The sequence below is a fragment of the Hylobates moloch genome, unplaced genomic scaffold, assembly GCF_009828535.3.
Source record: "Hylobates moloch isolate HMO894 unplaced genomic scaffold, HMol_V3 SCAFFOLD_12, whole genome shotgun sequence".
NCBI classification, from domain to species: Eukaryota; Metazoa; Chordata; class Mammalia; order Primates; family Hylobatidae; genus Hylobates; species Hylobates moloch.
Genome location: NW_026652287.1, coordinates 45,256,984 through 45,274,497, shown reverse-complemented (window position 1 = coordinate 45,274,497; position 17,514 = coordinate 45,256,984). Strand labels below are relative to the sequence as shown.

Here is a 17,514-nt window from a genome sequence, read left to right as displayed (position 1 = left end):
CATCAGCACCTGGCTTCTATAGGTGAGGATAGTATTTTTTTTCCTTTAGTCAATTAGAGAACAAGTGCCTTTTAGCCATCAGCGCTGTTCCAAAATTTGGAATGTGGAAAGGAGGTATTTTGATGAATTGATCAAGCATGGCTGCAGTGCACAATGAACCTACAATCCAGTAATTTTTCCATACTTTCTAAATGATAATGATTTTTCTCTGTCTACATTTTAGGAAACAAATGGGAAAACCAGAACATTAAAGATGAATAGAAAAAGCCTGGGCGAAATCTAAGGTGATTTGCCCTCACAGGAGGAAAAAAAATGTCCCTTGAGGGGATCTTTGCATGTTATCAATTTTTAAAACAAAATTTTCAACAAAAATATATACTTACTGTAACATAGATGTTGAAGTATTTATAAAATACGTCACAGGGAAACAGAACTAAGAAACTTCATACATGGATATTATTATTTTTGTAATAGCTATGGGGGAGCCTTGTTGCAGAGTAATCAGTGCATTTACTTTCAAACAATTCATACATGGCAGAAAACCTGCACTTTCTGTGATACTGGTAGCAATGTATGTTCAAAACCTATTAATGAACCACTAATAATGGGCTTGTCATTTTTTTTTTTAAGACAGAGTCTCGCTCTGTCACCCAGGCTGGAGCGCAGTGGCGCGATCTCAGCTCACTGCAACCTCCGCCTCCTGGGTTCAGGCAATTCTCCTGCCTCAGCCTCCTGAGCAGCTGGGATTACAGGTGCCCACCACCATGCCTGGCTAATTTTCGTATTTTTAGTAGAGACAGGGTTTTATCATGTTGGTCAGGCTGGTCTCGAACTCCTGACCTCATGATCCACCCGCCTCAGCCTCCCAAAGTGCTGGGATTACAGGTGTGAGCCACTGCGCCCAGCCAGGCTTGTCATTTTTTACAGAAGTCATTACATTAGAAAGATTGTGAAAGTAGGGTAGTTGGTGTGGAGAAACCTTCAGCTAGATTCCAAATCTCAATGTGTTTAAGTCATGCTCTCCTTTGGTTCTGTGAACATATTTATAATGTACACTTTGAAGTATTTTTCGATTATATCTGCTATCTGTTCTCACAGGCAGTTTCTATTGTCAGCTTTTTTTTTGGATGTATGGGTTGTACTTGTTGCAAATTGGACATTTTTGATAACATACTGAACCTTCTCAGAGTATATTCAATTTCTCCAGGCCTTGTTATTGTTATTTGCTTTATTTTGTTTAGTGACCGATTGGACTATTTTGGTGAAGTCTATTTCTGTAAGAGTTAAAGAGGAAAGAAATACAGCTTGATGGTTAAAGACAGGTTTATTTTAGAAACAATCTGAGGGGCTTCTGGCCGATTTTGGTCAGGAGCACTTTTTCTTACAGACTAAGAGTATGTATTGGGTTTAGGGTGAGGGGCTTATTACAAGCTTGGAATGTCTCTGGTCAGGGAGGAGTCTGGAATGTTTTTGGTCAGAGATGTTATTTGTGGTTTATGGTCATGCTGACCTTAGCCATTAGGCTGATGCCCTTTGGATTTAGACAGTTTTTGATTAAGGTGAATTTTAAAATGAGGTGCTTGTCCACGAGAGCGATGCTCTTGCTCTGTCAATTTCTTCTTCATAACTTTAAGTCTCTGATATTGCTCTTGAGGGGAGGGGAAGTGGCTCAGCTTTGTTTCTGCCTGCAGTCAACCTGGCATGACAATGGTATGGTGGGAATCTCCTCCTCTCTTGGACAGCCCTCAGATGTTAAACTGCACTAATTGCTGGCTGATGGCTCTCTTGTTCTCAAAAAAAGTCCAGGGACAAATTTGCCCTGTAAATCCAAATATGTTTTCTCTCCTTTCTAAGAATACTATCTGAGATCAGCGTTTAATAGTTGTTTGTTTAGATGCTTAATGGACTCCTCCTAACAGTGTTTTATCCTGGTTTTGTCCACAAATTAGCTGGCCTACAGTGCAGGCAGTATCTTCATTAAATCCACGAATCTCCTGTGAATTGTTTTTCACCTCCATTTCCACTGCATCAAGGATTGAGTGCCCTTTGACTTAAATGTCTCATGATCTGTTGCAATTGAAGTTAATTCTTATGCAAGAGGTTAGGAGCTATGTGTTTCACAGCTTGCTTCTCTTCCACCTCAAGGCAGAATCTGACGGGGCTCTGAAGCTTGGGTAGGAGCGTTGGCAAGCTGCTTTCTGAGTAATCCTCTCTTTTTGGGAACTGAGTGTTCAGTGGTGGGGAGGGACAGCAGCCTCATGTCCTCTTGGCCTATGTCCTGGCATGGATCCACCACCTCTACGAGCTGAGGTAAAGTTGATCAGTGTCCTAGTAGTCTGAGTGCACCATGCTCACAAACCATGTCCCCACTTTTCAAATATACCCACACAAGGTGTAACCTCAGTAACGGGCAGGTGGAGGTAAGATCAGAAAAGTTGAAGTTCTGCCCTTCCTGGAAAAAAGCCTTCTGACTAGAGGCTGGGTGACCGAGCAGAAGCATCGCCATCGTGGACAAGCATCTCATTTTAAAAGTCACCTTAATCAAAAACTGCCTAAATCCAAAGGGCATCAGCCTAATGGCTAAGTCAGCATGATCATAAACCACAAATAACATCTCCAACCAGAAACATTCCAAACTCCTCCCAGACCAGAGACATGCTAGCCCCAAAATAATCCACCTCCACCCAGAGACATTCCAACCCCCCCATAAACTTCTCCCCTACACAGAAACATTCAAAGCTTGTAATAAGCCCCCTCACCCTAAAACCAATATACACTCTTAGTCTGTAAGAGAAAGCACTTCTGACGGAAGTCAGCCAGAAGCCCCCTCAGGTTTTTTCTAAAATAAACCTGTCTTTGACTGTCAAGCCGCATTTCATGTTTCTTTCCTCTAACTCTTACATTTGGTGCCAAAACCCAGGATGGGTGCTGGGGGCAGAGGCTCTCCTGCAATCCAGGAAGCAGTGGGCAACAGCAGTTCGTCCTAATTCCTGGATCCTGAAGGTCTCTGGCCACCACTCTGTCTTTTCATTCAGTTCACTTTTCTCTCATCCTCCCTTTTCTCTCTGTCTCTCTCTCTTGTGCAGCTGCAGTCCAAGAGGCCAACCGGAACATCAACATCAGACACTAATCCAGCTGACTGGTAAGATCTGCCCTCCCCTGGCTGTCTCACGGTACCCAGGAAAAGTCAGGTCTGCTGTCTCGGTCCTCAGAGGACCAGCGGGACTAAGCTAGAGGAAATCTTGGGGATGCCCAGTTTCTTCCCAGCTTGACCATCCTCTTTAGAGAGAGGACTCCGGGTCTCTGTCTTTTGTCTGGGGACGCCTAGAACAAAAACAGACACCCTCGGCTTCTTGCCAGTCCATGTGCGTGCCAAACAATCCCACATTCCCACACCCTCTCCACTGTGCTGTCTCCTTCACAACCTCGCCAAACCTGGCTTAAGCATGTAGTCTTTTATTGTAACATGGCCTGGCCCCAATACACATTAGATAATGACAGCTGATGGCCCAAAAATGGCACCTTTAACTTGCAAATTCTCAGGAACCTTAACAACTTTATAACCAAGAACAGCAAATGGCAAGAGGTTCTCTATATTCAGGCTTTCTTCTGCTTCTACTTTTTTTTTTTTTTTTTTTTTTTTTTTGAGACAGAGTGCAGTGGCGCAATCTCAGCTCACTGCAAGCTCTGCCTCCTGGGTTCATGCCATTCTCCTGCCTCAGCCTCTCCGAGTAGCTGGGACTACAGGCGCCTGCCACCATGCCCAGCTAATTTTTTTAAAAATATTTTTAGTAAAGATGGGGTTTCACTGTGGTCTCGATCTCCTGACCTTGTGATCCGCCTGCCTCGGCCTCCCAAAGTGCTGGGATTACAAGCGTGAGCCACCGCGCCCGGCCTTCTGCTTCTACCTTAAATCCCGACCCTCCCTATGTCAAGCTTGCACCTCTCATAAAATCTTTCTTCCTGGCTGGGCATGGTGGCTCATGTCTGTAATCCCAGCACGTTGGGAGGTCGAGGCGGGCTGATCACGATGTCAGGAGATTGAGACCATCCTGGCTAACATGGTGAAACCCCATCTCTACTAAAAATACAAAGAATTAGCCGGGCGTGCTGGCGGGCACCTGTAGTCCCACCTACTCGGGAGGCTGAGGCAGGAGAATGGCGTGATCCTGGGAGGCAGAGCTTGCAGTGAGCCGAGATCATGCCACTGCACTCCAGCCTGGGCGACAGAGCAACACAATGTCTCAAAAAAAAAAAAAAAAAAAAAAAAAAAAAAAACTTTCGTCCTAATGAAAACCCTCTCCAGGTCTCTCCCTCCTCCAAGCTATGCGTATATTCAAAAGGCTTCTCTTCATAGATCTTGTTTTCCTGGAAAAGGTTTTTTTTTCCCAGTTAACTGAATTACTTTTTTCTACTCTGTCTTGCCACTCTTGGTGCATGTATAAAAGACCCTAAAATGGTTTCTGGTGGCCTGGGACCCCTTGGGAAAACAGAAAAGGCGCTACAAACCCCATTTTGGGAAAAATCTGTTTTCCTTATGGAACCCTTGGAATTAAAGGTGAATAAGTACCTCTCAAAATCTTTGTCTTCCAGCTCTACTTGTTTATTAGGTGCTGGAAACTGTTTTCCTAGCCCTGTTCTTAAAGGGCACCACCCAAAGGCCAATAAGCCAATTGGGAAATTAGGAGAAAAAAAATATCGTAACTACTGAATCTTCTTCTGGTTGTGTGGCTATATATGTGTTATGTGTGCAATGTCTATTAAAAGAACTCTAATTATAATTGGCAAAAAAAAAATAAGTGCTTAAATCAAATATTTTTAAGGGAAAAGTAAAAGCTGTGGGATCTTTTGGTTCACATGACTTTAATCTTTAAAACTTACTGGTACAGTAAAGTTAGAAGGGTCTTAAGAGTTGCCAGCATATGTTTTTGTTTGCATTTATTAATCAAGCAATTTCATTCTTATCTCTGCCAAATACTATAAGGTATCAAAACAAAACTATGACTCAGCCCAAACAAAATAATCTTGGTATAATTTTTTTTTTTTTTTTTTTTTTGAGACGGAATCTCGCTCTGTCGCCCAGGCTGGAGTGCAGTGGCGCAATCTCGGCTCACTGCAAGCTCCGCCTCCCGGGTTCACGCCATTCTCCTGCCTCAGCCTCTCCGAGTAGCTGGGACTACAGGCGCCCGCCACCACGCCCGGCTAATTTTTTGTATTTTTAGTAGAGACGGGGTTTCACCGTGGTCTCGATCTCCTGACGTCGTGATCCGCCTGCCTCGGCCTCCCAAAGTGCTGGGATTACAAGCGTGAGCCACCGTGCCCGGCCGGTATAATTTTTTAATAAGTGAAACATTAATATTGGTTTAATGAAAAGAGCTACATCCTAAGCCGTTTAATATCCTAACTTCTAATCTTATCTTATGGACTTAGGCAGTCTAGTCCACAGGCGTGAAGGAAGTTTGTTTTGGGAAAGGACTGTTATCTTTGATATTAAAAGATAATTTATATTTAAAAATTTTTATATGGTAAATTTTTGTACTGAAATAAATTAACTGGTTGTTTAAAGAGAGATGTTTACAACAAGTCAGAAAGTTGAGGCATGTCAGATTGTCTGTGAAAGGCATGAAAAATTTTATAAATGGAATTTATGCAAGAAATGTACAATTTAAAAGTGATTAGGCCTCCTGACTGCTTTATAAAATGCCCCTATAACTCTTACCTGTACAACTTGCCTGCTTTGCAGCTAGGTAAAACCTAGGACACACGGAATTAAATGCTGGACTAAGCCAGACCTTATCTGCACAGAAGTCTAGGTCCTAGGCTCTACACCTAGTACATAATTAAAATCCCAAACTTACCAAGGTTTTCAACAAAAGTAAAGTTTACTGAAAGTTAATTATGTGGAAAGTGTGTAAGGAAAGTAAAATATACTTTTGGTAAAAAGATTACGAGGAGGCATAAGAACGTGGATTTTTACCTACATTAAAAAGTTAAAGAATTGTTTTGAAGGTTTAAGCAAGTTTTGGCAGGTTAATTGTAAAGGAAATTCTGTGTAAAAATATTGGCTAAAGTTGAAGGGGTAGCATCTAGTTTTTCTGTAAATTGAGCATTAAAATAAAAGCACAACGGGTTTCTCTTAAAGCACTAACCTGCTCTTTAACAAAAATTATAAAGGGTTAAAAAGGGTCTATAAAAATCTTACCTTATGGTCAAACATTAAAATTGAGTAAATGTGTCTACAAGATTTTATTAAAAATGGAGTTTAATATTCATGGCACACTAATATAAAGGTAAAATTTGGCATATTTGGTATAAAATCATACAGGAAGCGTTGTCAAATACAAAATGGTGTTTGGCTTTCTTTGGGCTATATTTGTATGTTATTGGTATGTGTTCCAAATTTATGGGAGATTCCTATAATTCTGACATATCTTAGTGTACCTTATAAGTAATAATTATAATTGTTAGGTTAAAATTATTGTGTGCCACAGAGGTAACAGATATCCTTGTCAATTGCGTCTTTAACTATGGCTATTCTAAAACTTTTTTTCTGAGACAGATTTTCACTCGTTGCCCAGGCTGGAGTGCAATGGCACGATCTTGGCTCACTGCAACCTCCGCCTCCTGGGTTCAAGCGATTCTCCTGCCTCAGCCTCCAGAGTAGCTGGGATTACAGGTGCACACCACCACACCTGGCTAATTTTTGTATTTTTAGTAGAGACGAAGTTTCACCATGTTGGCCAGGCTGGTCTGAAACTCCTGACCTCAAGGTGATCCGCCTGCCTTGGCCTCCCAAACTGCTGGGATTACAGTCATGAGCCACTGCGCCTGACCTATCCTAAAACTTTTGTCATCCATAAACAATTGTTGTCTTGTTTTGGTCCTCTTTAAAAAGGTGGTTTTATAATCAGCTATAAAGGTCTAACAGGTGCCCTTGAATGCAATTTTCTGAAAACTTTGAAAATTGTGATACCACAATAGAGGAAAAACGTTCAGAACTTTTAAAAAGCTAAAATGTTAATATGAATCAGGACAGGAATTAACTGCATGAACTAAACTGTAGGAGACTGTAGTGATCTTTTTATTTTTATTTTTTTTGCACACAAAACATTTTCTAAAAATACATACAAACAAAAAGATGCATATCAAACATATTAGGAAGGTTGCACATGGGAAGATGGGGAATAGAAATGGGGGGTGGGAATTAAAGAAAATAAATGAGAGAGGGACTTTGTATGGATCAATGATAATAACTCAATCCTCTATTTGACAAGGAGAAGGAAGAGGAAGAAAAAGAAAGTGGGATAAAGGATCAGAAAGGGAGGAAAATAGAAAAAATTAGAGTATGACTCCAGGGTAGACCTGTTTTGTTGATGCTGGGTTGGTTGGTCTGTTGTATTTTTCATATGTTTCGCCATGTTGGCCAGGCTGGTGTCGAACTCCTAGCCTCAAGTGATCAACCCGCCTCGGCCCCCCAGAGAGCTGGGACTACAGGCGTGAGCCACCACGTCCAGCCCCCACATTGCGTCTGGCCTCTGTGGTAGACCTCCCAGACAGGGTGGCCGGGCAGAGGTGCTCCTCACTTCCCTGATGATGGGCAGCCGGGCAGAGGCGCTCCTCACTTCCCAGATGGGGCGGCCGGGCAGAGGCGCTCCTCACTTCCCAGATGGGGCGGCCGGGCAGAGGCGCTCCTCACTTCTTCCCAGATGGGGCAGCCGGGCAGAGGCGCTCCTCACTTCCCAGACGGGGCGGCCGGGCAGAGGCGCTCCTCACCTCCTAGACGGGGTGGCGGCCGGGCAGAGGCGCTCCTCAATTCCCAGACGGGGCGGCCGGGCAGAGGCGCTCCTCACTTCCCAGACGGGGTGGCCGGGCAGAGGCGCTCCTCACTTCCTAGACAGGGTGGCGGCCAGGCAGAGGCGCTCCTCACATCTCAGACGATGGGCGGCCAGGCAGAGACGCTCCCCACCTCCCAGACGGGGCGGCGGCCGGGCAGAGGCTGCAATCCCAGCACCCTGGGAGGCCAAGGCAGGCGGCTGGGAGGTGAAGGCTGCAGCGAGCCAAGACCATGCCACCGCGCTCCAGCCCTGGCAACACCGAGCACCGAGTGAGCGAGACTCCGTCTGCAGTCCCAGCACCTCGGGAGGCCGAGGCGGGCAGACCACTCGAGGTCAGGAGCTGGAGACCAGTGTGGCCAACATGGCGAAACCACGCCTCCAGCCAAAGGACAAAAACCAGGCAGGGGTGGTGGCGCGTGCCCGCAATCCCAGGCAGCCCGCAGGCCGAGGCAGGAGAATCACGGGAGCCTGCAGCAAGCCAACTATACTCCAGCCTGGGCCACAGAGGGAAGGAAAAAAAAAGGGGGGAGGAAGGGAGGGAGGGAGGGAGGGTTTGTTTGTTTTTAAGACAGAGTCTTGCTCTGTAGCCCAGGCTGGAATGCAGTGGCACGATCTTGGCTCACTGCAGCCTCCTCCTACATTCAAGCGATTCTCCTGTGTCAGCCTCCCAAGTAGCTGGAATTACAGGTGTGCGCCACCACACCTGGCTAATTTTGTATTTTTAGTAGAGACGGGGTTTCACCATGTTACCCAGCTGGTCTTTAACTCCTGACCTCAGGTGATCCACCCACCTCAGCCTCCCAAAGTGCTGAGATTATAGATGTGACCCACCACGACGCCCAGCCTGGAGTGATCTTTTTAACATATTGCTTAAAATATTGCTAATCCTTTGTTTTGCTTTTCAAAGTCCAAGAATCTTTTCTTTTGAGCTATTGACACCTTTTAACAATTTAGTATGCTTCCATGAACAAAATTTGGAGCATTCTTGTTTCTCTCTACCTGATTTTCTCCAGAATTTGGAAACTATCTGTATGTATTCTTAAGTTATGGTAATATGGTTATTTGCATAAATGCAACAAGAATTTGTTTTCTTTTGTAACAGGACACAATTGGGAAAACTGGTTATTTTACCAAGGCTTTGACTGGAATGGTTTGCCTTCCTTTAAGGAATCAAATTTGACTTATGGAGCCAATAAAGCCCTTGGAAAGCTGGCCTCAGATTTCGTGTACAGTCCTTGTACAGGGTTTCTGATGTGTGGTAAGTAAAGAATGTCACTTTCTGACAGGCCAGGAGTCCCAAGTTATCTTGGAACCTCAAGAAGAGAGGAATTCTCCCAACTCATAGGTATTCAATGGTACAAATCCATGGCTGGGCTTGCCTTTAAAAAGGTCTTATCTCAGATTCCTTCTACAAAACAAAGTTCCATCAAAGCCAATTTAAAGGACCTATGTAACAAATAATTATTCTTGCTCCACTGTATGCAAATAACTAAGCCAAATATAATACAGAAAATCAGTCCTACTAGCATGATTTGTCTTTTAATGAAAATGGTAAACTTGAGAGAGAAAATTATGTTTCAAAAACAATAGCACGCCTGTTGTTAAATTCTGGTGTTGCCTAATGTTTTCCAATTCTTACTATTTTCTGTTTAAATTAAATTCTAATTTTTCTGGCTACAAGTTTCCAAAATAGCTGTGCTTTCTAAAAGCCCTATAAACTGAAAACTTGATGTTTCAGCAGGTGCTGCCTCTAAGCCCCCTGACTCTCACAGGAGGAAATTATAGGAAATATTAAGCTAAAAATCATAAAAAATAAGTAACCAAGAGAGAATTACTCATCCTATTCAGCCTCACCCCTACCTCATCGAATACTTTTATCGTTCCTACCTCTCCTTTTAAGCCAAATATTAAAATGTTTTAATGGGAATTATTTACTATGCCAACCTTGTGGGAACTGCTTTACTCACTCTACTATTTGCAGTAGGACTATCTACTGTAGCACCCTCAGGGTAAAATATCAGACACACAATCTCAATTACTATAGCATTTTGCTTAATTATTATTCTCATAGCAGGAATAATGGTTACTAACAGAAAATAACACATGGGCCTTTCCAAACCAGCACCTCTGCCTCTCACTAGGTAAGGAATGTTGTTTCTATATCAGCCAATCAGACCTAGTAAAAAGTGCTATTAAAAACAAAAGCTAAGGAGTACCAAAACAGATTCTTGGTTTGGGAACAAAATCATAGCCTGGGTCATCCCATTCCTGGGCCCTCTCCTAATAATATACCTAATTATGGGACTAATGTTCTTACCCTGCCTAATTAACCTTTTTCAAATATTTTTTTAACTGACAGGATCATGACCATTTCACAGACAACTACCCAAAAACATCTACAGACGGCACTGCTCCTACAGTCAACCCGATACCAGAGAACTCTCCATCCCCTCGTCAGCAGGAAGTAGCCAGAAAGAACATGCCACCCCTCGTCATTTTTATAACTAACTATAAGGTCTGGATTGACAGAGCAGAAGCATCACCATCGTGGATAAGCACCTCATTTTAAAATTCACCTTAATCAAAAACTGCCTAAATCCAAAGGGCATCAGCCTAATGGCTAAGGTCAGCATGATCATAAACCACAAATAACATCTCCAACCAAAAACATTCCAGACACCTCCCACAGAGACATGCTAGCCTGGGGATAACCCCTCTCCTGCTGGAAAGATGTCACCCCCAAGATAACTGCCCCTCCGCCCAGAACATTCCAACCCCACCATAAACTTCTCCCCCACACAGAGACATTCCAAGCTTGTAATAAGCTCCCTCACCCTAAAACCAATGTACACTCTTAGTCTGCAAGGAAAAGTGCTCCTGACTGACATCAGCCAGAAGCCTCTCTCAGGTCTTTTCTATAATAAACCTGTCTTTGACTGTCAAGCAGTGTTTGGTGTTTCTTTCCTCTTTTTATTTTTTTAAGATGGAGTCTTGCTCTGTTGCCCAAGCTGGAGTGCAGTGGCGCAATCTCAGCTCACTGCAACCTCCACCTCCTGGGTTCAAGTGATTCTCCTGTCTCAGCCTTCTGAGTAGCTGGGATTACAGGCACACGCTGCCATGCCTGGCTAATTTTTGTATTTTAGTAGAAACGGGGTATCACCGTGTTGCCCAGGCAGGTCTCAATCTCCTGAGCTCAGGCAGTCCGCCTGCCTCGGCCTCCCAAAGTGCTGGGATTACAGGTGTGAGCCACCGCGCCCAGCCTCTTTCCTCTTTAACTCTTACACTGGGGAAACAGAGAACCTTGTATCCTTGGCTACACAGTCTAGAGTGCAGTGTTCACCTCACTGGGGTGAGGATGTGGGGTGCAGGATCAGGGAACAGTAACGGTTTAAATACCACAGACTCACATTTCTCACAGAATTTTCACAGATTCTCTTGAATAGTTTTCCTCACTGGCTGTCTGCCTTTAGGATGACTCCAGGGGCTTTAAATGGTTGTTTTAAAGTAACTGTCACAAGTGTCTCTGGGGAGTGGGTTAGTGAAGCTCCTCATACTGTTATGCTATCCTAATGCCTTAAGGTTCTGCCCATATCAAAAAATGCCCTGCAGTTTGATATGTGATGGCAGTACAACCTGTAATATCACTTCTAATTTAAGAACCAAATGTTTAAAATTATCTTTTTTCATTTTTGAGACATGTCTCATGCTATTGCCCAAGTTGGAGTGCAGTGGCACGATCTCAGCTCACTGCAACCTCTGCCTCCCGGGCTCTAAGCCATCCTCCCACCTCAGCCTCCCAAGTAGCTGGGACTACAGGCACATGCCACCACGCCTGGCTAATTTTAAAATTTTTTTATAGAGATGGGGTTTTGCTATGTTGCCCTGACTGGTCTCGAACTACTGAGCTCAAGTGATAAAAAAAATGTTTTGTTAACGTTTATTTTTTAAAGATTCCTGGGATGGAATACACAAACCCACATCTCAGGAACATCAGGAACCGTATCACAAAAAATACACATTTCAATTTATTTACCTTCTTAATAATTTCAACTTTTAGATTCAGGGGGTACATGTGCAGGTCTGTCACATGGGAACACTGTGACACTGAGGTCTGGGCTATGGGTGAGCCTGTCATCCTGGCAGTGAGCACAGCAACCAACAGGCAGTCCCTCAGCCCTCACTCTCCACCATCCCTCCCCCTTCCAGCAGTCCCCAGCGTCCATTGCTCCCATCTTTATGTGCATAACAATTTTTCCTGGTTTACAAAAATATACTGCTCACTTCATAAAACTTCTTTAGAGGACTATAACACAGAGAACTGGTTTCCTGTTAAAAATTAGTCATTTGATTTATGAACTATTAAAATATAGTTAATGTAAATTTTCTTAATCATTGTTTATAGTCAATGTTAAGATTCAAAAATTCAGCCTGAGGCTGGGCACAGTGACTCACATCTGTTTGGGAGGCTGAGGCCAAAGGATCACTTGAGGCCAGTTGAAGACCAACCTGGAAAACATGGCAAGAACTTCTCTCTCTAAAAAACAAAACAAAACAAAAAAAACCTTGTGTGTACACACACACACACATACACACACACACACACACACACCCAAAACCCAGCCTGAGATTTGGAAGCAGTCTACCTGAAGGCTGACTCTTAGCATGTCCTCTAGCATTTGTGTCTAGTGGCCTCAGGTTCCCCAAGATAACAATTTTATTACTTTCTTGTCTGTTCAGCATTTACACAAAAAGCAATTTAAATTACATATTTTTCTTTCTTCACTATAAAAGGCAACATGGTTTACACACTTTGCTTTTTTGTTCTTTTGAAAATAAATCCTGCAGCTTTTTTCATATCCACTGGTGTCTTCTCTAATTTTTATAAAGGTTCACAAGATGATAGAAGTTGAGCCAGTTGTGGTGGCTCACATGCCTGTAGTCCCAGCGACTTGGGAGGCTGAGGTGGGAGGATCACTTGAACCCAGGACTTTGAGGCTGCAGTGAACTATGTGCCACTATACTTCCAACGTGGGCAACAGAGTGAGACCCTGTCTCCCCCCAAAAATTTTTTTAATATATTTTTTTAAAAGATGGAAGTTTATATAGCCAGTTCTCTATTAAACACTGAATATGTTCCCATTCTTTTGCTAGTCATTTCTTGCTGAAATCAAGGTGAATAGCAATAGGTACAGTCTAAGAGACTTAGAAATCTGTACTGAACTAAGGCAGTGAAATGAGAACTGGGAAGGTAGTTAGAAAACATGGCAAAATAAATATTTGAAAGTTATTTTTCAAACAAAGAATTATATTTTTTTTTGGTAGAGATGGAGGTCTCACTATGTTGCCCAGACTGGTCTTGAACTCCTGGCCTCAAATGATCCTCCTGCCTTGGCCTCCCAAAGTGCTGGGATTACAGGTGTGAGCCACCACGCCCAGCTGAATTATATTTTTGTAGTGAAATATAGCATACTTCTGATAGAATGCATAGAGTGTTTTATGTTTAATCATAACTGTAAACTTCCGTAGACTGGGCACTCGGAATGAACAGGCCCTGGGCATGTCACAGCTCCCAGTGCGGCTCCACCTTGACTTTCTTTCCCTCTTGTCCCCAGAGGTGACCGCTGACCCTAATTTTGTGGATATTCTTTATGGCTATACCATTATTTTATCACCAGCAGTGCTCTGCTTAAGTTTGCCTCTTAGCACTTTCTGTGGAAGGAAATCACGGACGGGCATTTCCTTGGTTTTTGCCCCAGTTGTTTCACACATGCTGGTGTCTGAGGCTTGGGCTACTCAATTTGCTCATCCATTCCAGTATCTATAGGATTCATGTTGCTTCAATTTTGTGTTTTGTTCTTATGGAAAATGCTGCTCTAATCATACTTTAAGTCCCCATGTGCCTGTGCACAGTAAATTATACATTAGAGAAAACTTGCTGGGTTGTAGATTCTGAGCAACTTTAAGATTGCCACCAAGTCCCAATGGAGTATATGAATGGACCCTCCCACCGCTCTTCATGTATATTTAGATAATTCCAGTGTTGCCAGTCATGTGGAATAATGTATTTTTGCCTATCTAGTTTGTAGTTTGTGTGAAATGGGATCACTTTGTGATTTTTTTTTTTTTTTTTTTTGAGACAGCGTCTTGCTCTGTTACCCAGGCTGCAGTGCAGTGGCGCAATCTCGGCTCACTGCAACCTCCGCTATTTGAATTACCACAGAAATGAATGTTCCTTTGTTTGCATCTTTGGAAGCATTTGGTGTTGTATTTTGGAATTTAGCCATTCTGAGGTGTGTAGTGATACATATTCACCAAATGTTATAGGAATAATGAACAAAAACAATTTTGCTTTCTGAAAAACAAGATGAGAACTTCCCTAACGTACCTCAAATATTTTAAACTATAGAGAGGGAGCAGAGCAAGATGGCGGAATAGAAAGCTCCCCTGATCATCCCCCTGCAAGGACACCAAATTAACAACTATCACACAGAAAAAACACCTTCATGAGAACCAAAAATCAGGTAAGCACTTATAGTACCTGGTTTTAACTTTGTATCACTGAAAGAGGAAATGAAGCGACTTAAAAAACAGTCCTGAATCGGGAACAGCACCCCTCTCCCACCCTCTCCCACCCTCTCCCACCCCCAGCAACAGCAGCAGCATGCAGAGAGCAACTCTAGGTGCTGTGGGAGGGAGAACACAGCAATCGTGAGGCACTGAACTCAGTGCTGTCCTGTTAGAGCAGAAAGGAAAACCAGACCAAATTCAGCTGATACCTGCCCACGGAGGGGGCATTTAACCAGTCTCAGCCAGGGAGGAATTGCTGATCCCAGTGGTCTGAACTTAAGTGCCTGCAAAACTCATTGCTGAGGGCTGCAGCACTCTCTCTCTCCAAGTAAAGTTGAAAGGCAGTCTAGCCCATAAGGACTGCAACTCTTAGGCAAGTCCTAGTGCTGAATTAGGCCCAGAGACAGTGAACTGACAGAGGGCAGGGAGGGGTGGTGACATATGGGATCACCCCTCCTTTAACCCCAGGCTGCACAGCTCTCAGCTAAAAAAGAGACCCCTTCTACTTGAGGGAGGAGACAGTATTGGGGGGACTGTGTCTTACATCTCGGATACCAGCCCAGCCACAGTAGGACAGGGCACTGGTCAGAATCAGGAGGCCCCTGTTCCAGAGCCTAGCTCCCGGACATTTCTAGACACACCTTGGGCCAGAAGGGAACTACTGCCTTGAAGGGAAGGACCTAGTCCTGCCAGCATTCATCACCTGTTAACTGAAGAGCCCTTGGACCCTGAATAACCAGCAACGATACCCAGGCACTACATCAAGGGCCTTTGGTGAGCCTCTTTGAGACTTGCTGGCTTCAGGTGAGACTCAGCGCATAACCAGCTGTGGTGGCTACAGAGGAAAACTTCTGCTTGAGAAAAGCAGAGGGAAAAGTAAGGGGACCTTGTCTTGCACCTTAGGCACCAGCATGGCCACAGAGGGGCAGAGCACCAAGCAGGCTCTTGGGGCCCCTGATTCTAGAACTTGACTCTTTGATAGTATTTCTGGACCCGTCCTGGGCTAGAGGGGAGCCCACTGCCCTGAAGAGGCAGCATTCATGACAAGCTGACTTCAGAGACCTTTGGCCCTAAGGGAACATGAGCAGTAGCAGTACTCTGACAGAACTCCTTGTGGCTTGGGGCGGTGGCTGTGGGGTGAGGTTCCTCTGCCTTTCGAGGGAAGGACTTGTGTAGTTTGAGTGCCAGCTCAGCCAAGCCACAATACAACAGGACATAAGGTAGACTTCTAAGGTTTTTTTCACTCTAATCCCTGACTACTGGATAGCACTTCTGGACTCACCTGGGGCTTGGGGGACCTCCCCACTCTGAAAGGAAGGACACAGGCCTGGCTGGTTTTGCCATCTGCTGATTGTAGACCCCAGGGGCCTTGAGTGAACACAGGCAGTAGCCAGGGAGTGGTTACAGCAGGCCTTGGGCAAGACGCAGCGCTGGCTTCAGGTGTGACCCAGTGCAGTCACAGTGGTGGTGGCCACAGGGATGCTGGTGTCATTCCACCCTCAGCCTTGGGTGGCTTAGAACAGAGAGAGAAAGAAACTATGTTTGGGAGATCATAAGGAAAGAGAACAAGAGTCTCTGCCTGGTAATCCAGAGAATTCTTCCAGATTTTGTCCAAGACCATCAAGGCAGCACCTCTATGAGTATGCAAGAACCACAGCATACTGGGTTTGGGGTGCCCCTTAAAGCAGATATAACTTAGATATCTAGAAAGCCTTCCCTAAGAAGGACAGCTACAAATAAGCCCAGACAGTGAAGACTAAAATAAATACCTAACCCCTCAATGCCCAGACACCAAAGAACATCTACTAACATTAACACCATCCAGGAAAACATAACCTCACCAAATGAACTAAATAAGGCACCAGGGGACCAATCCTGGAGAAATAGGTGTGTGACCTTTCAGACAGAATTCAAAATAGCTGTGTTGAGGAAACTTAAAGAAATTCAAGGGAACACAGAAAAGGAATTCAGAATTCTATTAGATAAATTTAACATAAACATTGAAATAATTAAAAATCGAGCAGAAATTCTGGAGCTGAGAAATGCAGCTGGCTTACTAAAGAATGTATCAGACTCCTTTAATAGCAGAATTGATCAAACAAGAAAGAATTAGCTTGAAGACAGGCTATTTGGAAATACACAGGAGACAAAAGAAAAAAGAGTAAGAAACAAGCACATCTACAGGATCTAGAAGATAGTCTCAAAAGGGCAAATCTAAGAGTTTATTAAAGAGGAAGTAGAAAAAAGGTTGTAGAAAGTTTATTCGAAGTGGTAACAGAGAACTTCCCAAACTAGAGATATATATCAGTATCCAAGTACAAGAAGGTTATAGACCACCAAGCAGATTTAACCCAAAGAAGACTACCTCAAGGCATTTCATAATCAAACTCCCAAAGTTCAAGGATAAAGAAAGGATCCTAAAAAGGAACAAGAGAAAAGAAACAAATAACATACGATGGAGCTCCAATACATCTGGCAGCAGACTTTTCAGTGGAAACCTTACAGGCCAGGAGAGAGTGGCAATACATATTTAAAGGGCTGAAGGAAAAAACTTTTACCCTAGAATAGTATATCTGGTGAAAATATCCTTCAAGCATGAAGAAGAAATAAAGACTTTCCCAGATAAAAGCTGAGGGATTTCATCAATACCAGACCAGTCCTACAAGAAATGCTAAAGGGAGCACTTCAATCAGAAAGAAAAGGACATTAATGAGCAATAAATAATCACTGAAGGTTCAAAACTCACTAGTAATAGTAAACAGGAAAATACAGAATATTGTAACATTGTAACTGTGCTATGTAAACTACTTTTTTTTTTTTTTTTTATTTTTAGACAGAGTCTCACTGTTGCCAGGATGGAGTGCAGTGGTACAATCTCAGCTTACTGCAACCTCCGACTCCCTGGTTTAAGTGATTCTCCTGCCTCAGCCTCCCGAGTAGCTGAGATTACAGGCACACACCACCATGCCCAGAAAATTTTTGTATGTTTAGTAGAGATGGGGTTTCACCATGTTGGCCAGGATGGTATCGATCTCCTGACTTCATGATCCACCCACCTCGGCCTCCCAAAGTGCCGGGATTACAGGCATGAGCCACCGTACCCAGCCTGTAA

At 43.6% G+C, this 17,514-nt stretch overlaps 1 long non-coding RNA gene across 2 annotated transcripts in view; it reads right to left on the bottom strand.

Moving 5' to 3' along the window:
• LOC131380770 (uncharacterized) overlaps window positions 1-17,514 on the bottom strand; it is a 41,622-nt gene that overhangs the window by 8,930 nt on the left and 15,178 nt on the right. For both annotated transcript variants that reach the window (XR_009208948.1, XR_009208949.1), the window contains exon 2: window positions 12,288-12,369. This is a non-coding gene — a long non-coding RNA (uncharacterized LOC131380770). The remainder of the gene's footprint in view (window positions 1-12,287; window positions 12,370-17,514) is intronic.